The sequence below is a fragment of the Protomyctophum bolini genome, assembly GCF_963924005.1.
Source record: "Protomyctophum bolini genome assembly, chromosome: 17".
Taxonomy (NCBI): domain Eukaryota; kingdom Metazoa; phylum Chordata; class Actinopteri; order Myctophiformes; family Myctophidae; genus Protomyctophum; species Protomyctophum bolini.
This window is the reverse complement of record NC_137878.1, coordinates 1,000,315-1,006,741: the sequence shown is the minus strand read 5'-3', so window position 1 is coordinate 1,006,741 and position 6,427 is coordinate 1,000,315. Positions and strand designations below refer to the sequence as shown.

The 6,427-nt window shown below is 47.5% G+C and overlaps 1 pseudogene across 1 annotated transcript; it reads right to left on the bottom strand.

Annotated features, from left to right (window-relative positions):
- Positions 1 to 1,826: 1,826 nt before the first annotated feature.
- Positions 1,827 to 5,912, bottom strand: LOC308332411 (myeloid-associated differentiation marker-like protein 2; annotated as a pseudogene). The gene is made up of 4 exons (XR_013966242.1): positions 5,749 to 5,912; positions 4,563 to 4,821; positions 3,203 to 3,330; positions 1,827 to 2,157 (listed from the first exon to the last, which is right to left on the bottom strand). The product of XR_013966242.1 is annotated as a myeloid-associated differentiation marker-like protein 2 (transcript).
- Positions 5,913 to 6,427: the final 515 nt, after the last annotated feature.

The window sequence follows — 6,427 nt, the reverse complement described above, 5'->3', positions numbered from 1 at the left end:
CACACACACGGCAGTGTTCATTCTGTTGACTCTTAACACTAAAAGACTAATATTGTGATATTTAGTCGACTTAAGTACAAGACTAGACTGAGACCAAACTATTTCAGATGGCTAGAATAGGACTAAAACAGTGTTATTTAAAAGACTATTAAAGACGTAAATCTTACCTGTCAAAACTAACACTGCATTAAGGCTATTGAGACTAAAAGACAAGGATTTTGTTATATATATTCCGTCGACTAAGGCTAGACTAAGACTAAATCAGGATCCGCTGTCAAAATGAAGACTCACTGACACACACACACAGAGAGAGAGAGAGAGAGGGACGCGGAAATGAAGCAACAGCCACACATGGGTTTCGTTTCTGTGAAAACAGGAGCAGGAAACAGCCTCTCGGCAAGCTGGGACATGTAGTTCTCTCTCTCTCTCTCTCTCTCTCTCTCTCTCTCTCTGCATGTGCGTGTGCGCGTGCCTGCGTGCGTGTGTGTGTGTGTGTGTGTGGTGGCACCGTGCCAGGGCTGAGGTGAAAGCCACACTTGTTGTTGTTTAAAGACAACAAAAATTCGGCCCGGTCATTTTCGCGTGAATTTGGCCCAGACCAACCAGCGCGCAGATTAACTCTACCGCCCGGCCCGCTCCGTCGAGGCACACATAAACAAACAAGCCCTAATAATACCACCGCATATTGGCCTGCCTGTCCAAAAAAAAAAATAAGTCCCGGTCGCGGCCCACCGGGAATATGCCCTGGTCTGACCTGTGGCCAGTCCAGCCCTGGACAACATCCCTGCCCAAACGACAGAGATATGAGTCCACACACACGCTGCGTGAAAAGAGGAGTTAACGGGCATTTATGGGCACTATTTTGCCCCGTAAACCTCAAGTTTAGCAGCGTATACAGTTAATATACGGTAATATACAGGTGTGACGGTACAATTGGGGAGTTTACCGGAGTTTGTTGAACAGTTTAACGGGAGTTTCCTGTTAATAATGTAATTACTGTTAATATACACATCCGTATTCCATGCTTCTTGCGCAGTGACACAAACGCAGAAACGCATTGATAACACAGGATAAAACCACTACAGTAGAGCAAGAGAGACAGATAATTCAAATCTACACACAGTGTCATACAACTGCCATTGTGTGTAGATTTGAATTATCTGTCTCTCTGCTTTGAATTATCTGTCTCTCTGCTTTGAATGATATCTGTCTCATTAACTATCAGAGACGCACGTGTACGGTACACAGTATTGATTGACACGCTCACACAAGCACAAGACAAAGCACATTTTAAAAGAGCGTTGTAATACTCCAGCAACACATACATATGAATAAATATGTGTCATAGTGGATACATACATATGAATAAATATGTGTCATAATGGATGCAAGTCGACAGACATTTTATACAGTTTTGGAAAGTACGATGTAGCCTACACACGCACGCACACAGGCGCGCGCGCATGCACATGCACGCGCACACACACACACACACAGGCGCGCGCGCACGCGAGACAGTTTATTCATAAATTAAGCACATTAAGCACGAGACCAAAGTGTTACAACTTCAATAATAGAAGAAATTAATGCCCTCCAAAAGTCCCACGTTTGTAAGAATTCCACACAGAAACATACTGTATACCAATGATTTTACAACACATAAAAAATAGCACATCTGCATAATGTTAAGTATGCATTCATGAATAATGCATTTTTGTAAGTTTGGGTCGGACTCGGACCCACACGTGCACGCACGCACGCACACGCCACGCATTGACTTTGTTGTGGTGCTAAAAGTCTCTGTTGGACTGAGACGCGACCGCGACTCATCCGCGCTTGAAGCCGCACAGCCCGAGCAGCGTGAAGGCCAGGTCGGTGGTGAAGAGGCCCAGGTTGATGAAGGTGAACAGCGCCACCATCAGCTCCACGGCCCACACGCAGTAGCTGGGCGGGCACTCGGAGGGCCGCGGGTTCCCGCGGAACATGAACACGGGCCACAGGACTGCCGCCGTGGCGTACAGAGCCACGGAGAGAGCCAAGAAGATGAAGGAGGCGCGGTCCAGGTCGAACGGCACGCACTTCCTCAGCTTCTTCAGCACGTTGACGGCGATGATCAGAGGGATGATGGGGAAGGGGGCGATGTACAGAAACACACACCTGGAGAAACACACACACACACACACACACGATGTACAGCAGCACACACCTGGAGAAACACACACACACACACACACACACACGATGTACAGCAGCACACACCTGGAGAAACACACACAACACACACGATGTACAGCAGCACACACCTGGAGAAACACACACACACACGATGTACAGCAGCACACACCTGGAGAAACACACACCTGGAGAAACACACACAGAACACACACGATGTACAGCAGCACACACCTGGAGAAACACACACAGAACACAGGAAGTGTGGGTCATGACCGAAAGAATAAGGTCGCGAATACAAGCGGCCGAAATGAGTTTCCTTCGCCGGGTGGCTGCGGCATCTCCCTCAGAGATAGGGTGAGAAGTTCAGTCACACGAGAGAGACTTGGAGTAGAACCGCTGCTCCTTCGCCTGGAAAGGAGCCAGCTGAGGTGGTTCAAGGCATCTGGTTAGGATGCCTCTCGGGTGTCTCCCTATAGGGAGGTCCTCGACGCACGTCCCACTGGGAGGAGACCCCGGGGCAGACCAAGGATCACGTCCCACTGGGAGGAGACCCCGGGGCAGACCAAGGACCACGTCCCACTGGGAGGAGACCCCGGGGCAGACCAAGGATCACGTCCCACTGGGAGGAGACCCCGGGGCAGACCAAGGATCACGTCCCACTGGGAGGAGACCCCGGGGCAGACCAAGGCGCAGTTGGTGGAAACACATGGACTCACTGGGCTTGGAACGTCTCCGGATCCTCCCAGGAGGAAGTCACTAATGTTGCTCTGGAGAGGAAGTCTGGAGCGCTCATGACCCGACTACGGATAAGCGGTTGAAGATGGATGGATGTTTCTATGTCAGTGGTTCTCAAACATTTTCATGTTAAGGACCCCCAAAATTATATATAATTGGCTGCCGACCCCATTCTGAAAATATGTTGTTCCAGGAACCCCCCAGTTTCTACATGCTGGGGACCCCTACTCATAATTTATAACATCGGTTTCTACATTCTGATCGTCAGCCAATAAACAACCAATCAACTCACAGCGTGAGCCAGGGCTTGCCGTGGTATCCCGTCAGTGAGACGAAGATGAGGCAGGAAACAAATGCCTCCAGAACCTTCCAGAAGCCGGGGAGCGCCGCCAGGTAGCTGCCCTTCTTCCTGTCCAGGACCTGGCAACCACAACCACAACGGCGACAACAAGAAAAGGACACAGTCATTCTTTTTTTTTTCTAATATATTTTTTGATCCCACGATTTTGTAACCCATTTTTTACCCCTGTGTCAACATCTAATGTGATCCTGGGCTCTACACACCCTCCACCAACCTAGTCCCCATATATGGGGGACAAGGGGAGAGCAACGGACTTGAACTCATGCTTCCTTCATGCCTGAGTGTCCAAGTTGCTCCTTTACACCTGACAGGGGGGACCCTGTTTGGTCGTAGCGCGTGGAAGGAACACGTTATTCCAACCGGTTCCTTTCCCCTCCATCAGGCGCCCCGGCTGGCCAGGGGGAGGCAGTTTAGTGACCAGGATTACTGCATGTTTTTTGTGAGGGTACCTACCCTAGGGGACACGGGGAGAACATGTGAGGGTACCTACCCCAGGGGACACGGGGAGAACATGTGAGGGTACCCCAGGGGACACGGGGAGAACATGTGAGGGTACCTACCCTAGGGGACACGGGGAGAACATGTGAGGGTACCTACCCCAGGGGACACAGGGAGAACATGTGAGGGTACCTACCATAGGGGACACGGGGAGAACATGTGAGGGTACCTACCCTAGGGGACACGGGGAGAACATGTGAGGGTACCTACCCCAGGGGACACGGGGAGAACATGTGAGGGTACCTACCCTAGGGGACACGGGGAGAACATGTGAGGGTACCTACCCTAGGGGACACGGGGAGAACATGCAAACTCCACACAGTCATTTTTGTTAATAAAATAAACACGGTCTCTTTTCTAACTTCTCCGACAGCAACATTGTTGTTTATTATTCATGTCGTGTCTAAGATATGAATTGATTGCTTAGGGCCTGAATGGAAAACGAGAGCGCAAGCACTTGCCCTAGCCTCGACGACCTTACAGGCGTTTGCAAAGACTCAACTTATGTAACTTAAGACAGTATTTTATGTAGCACTATATAGTGTATAATATATATAGAATATAGATATTCCGCTGTTAAGTTCTTATTATGATTCTAGATGACCATTTATATGTACCGGTATGTGATGTATCGCCATGTGTCGTTCTTATTACTGTAAATCTCTATGGATTAAGAGAGTGATAAATTATCCTTTTGGACAGAGTGTATAAGACTCTGTACTCTGTTGCTGTTCATACATTCATGTCTAATAAACTAATCAATCAATCTAATCAACCAACCAAATGCCGGTACCTTGTCCTTGACGACCTCCAGCAGGTAGGCGGCGCCACACAGGAAGGCGAGTGCGGTCATCAGCCAGGCGTAGACGCAGCTCCAGCACAGGTAGAAGTTGGCGTAGGCGGCGGCCGCGGCCAGCGTCATCAGGGCGGAGCTCATGGCCACGCCCGTGGCCAGGTCGTGAACAGCTCGATGACGGTGATGACCAGGGTGACCAGCGGGCAGAACGCCCAGCAGAACATGGCCCACACCCAGTAGCTGTGGCTGCCCGCGCCTGTAGAGAACACATGAAACCAGTTTAGACCCAGTAGCTGTGGCTGCCCGCCCCGCGCCTGCAGAGAACACATGAACCCGTTTAGACAAGATTCTACAAATGTTTTCTATTAAAAACCCTCATGTTTCTATGTCAGTCGTTCTCAAACATTTTCACGTCAAGGACCCCCAAAAATATGTATGTATTTGGCCGCCGACCCCCATCTGAAAATATCTTGTTCCAGGGACCCCTCCCCCTGGAAGCAAAGATTTGAGTTAAAAACGTTGAAGTTCAGAACGTACTCTGAAATAGTACATGTTAAAAGATTTGCGCCACATTTTCACGATTTAAAAAAAATTGCAGATCTACAAGCTCGTAGCGAGTGCCGCGCTATGAGCTTGTAGATCTGCATCTGAAAATGTGCATGGTGGATATCTTTGAATATATACTATTTCACAACGTTTTTTAACTCAAATCTTCTGGGGTGAGTTATATTATTGTTATATTGTTAAACATCTGCATTATTTACAAGAAGTCTACACTGTTAGAGGATGTAGAAGAATTGTTAATTTGCCTGTTATCTCATAATGGTACCAACATCAACACACCATGGAATTGTAGACTAAATCTTATAGAATCGACAACAAAATGTGCTTTAGTTTTGGTTCCGAGAGGCTAAATGTCATCAAATGGTGGTTCCGTGGCTCAAATCAGACACAAGTGTTTGTTCAAACCACGTGACGTCCATTGGAAAAGCATTGAGGCGGCCATGGAATACAGACGGAATGTTTGAAATGTGTGATGGAGGCCTTAGACATCGTGTCTTGCTTTTGTCCTGTGCATATTGTCTGCCAGCCAGTCAGCCATGCAGCCAGCCAATCAACCAATCAACCAATCAACCAACCAATAAACCAATCAACCAATCAACCGAGGCGACGGCGGCTCTACCTCTGCAGGCTCCCAGGAGGAAGGTAGCCACGCCCAGGACGATCTGGAGCATGTGCAGAAGGCCACGCCCGCCCAGCAGGGAGGAGGGCGTGAACACGGCCTGGGAGAGAGTGTCCTTGACCGAGGCCAGACACGCCCCCATCTTCTGACCTTTGACCTTCTGACCGCACTGCTCGCTCCTCTCCTCTCCTCTCCTCTCCTGCGCTCTCCTCTCCTCTCCTCTCCTCGTCGGCCTTTGACCCAGGAGGAGGTTCTTCTGACAGGTCAGTCAATCTAGGATTTGAAAGAAAATTGCAAAAGTAACCGTTACTTTAAGGTCTTTTTTTAATGATAATAGATAATGAGGGTCATCCAAATAACATTTATATAAATAACATGTTAAAACATGATCATTATATAAATAACATGTTAAAACATGATCATTATATAAATAACATGTTAAAACATTTATATAAATAAAATGTTAAAACATGATCATTATATAAACAACATGTTAAAACATTTATATAAATAAAATGTTAAAACATGATCATTATATAAATAACATTTTAAAACATTATATAAATAACATGATCGTTATATAAATTGTGGATCTTGGTAAATTCAGGAGGTGAATGTTGGGGTACCGTTGAAAACATATACGGCAAAAATGTCACATTTTAACGTGACATTTTAATGT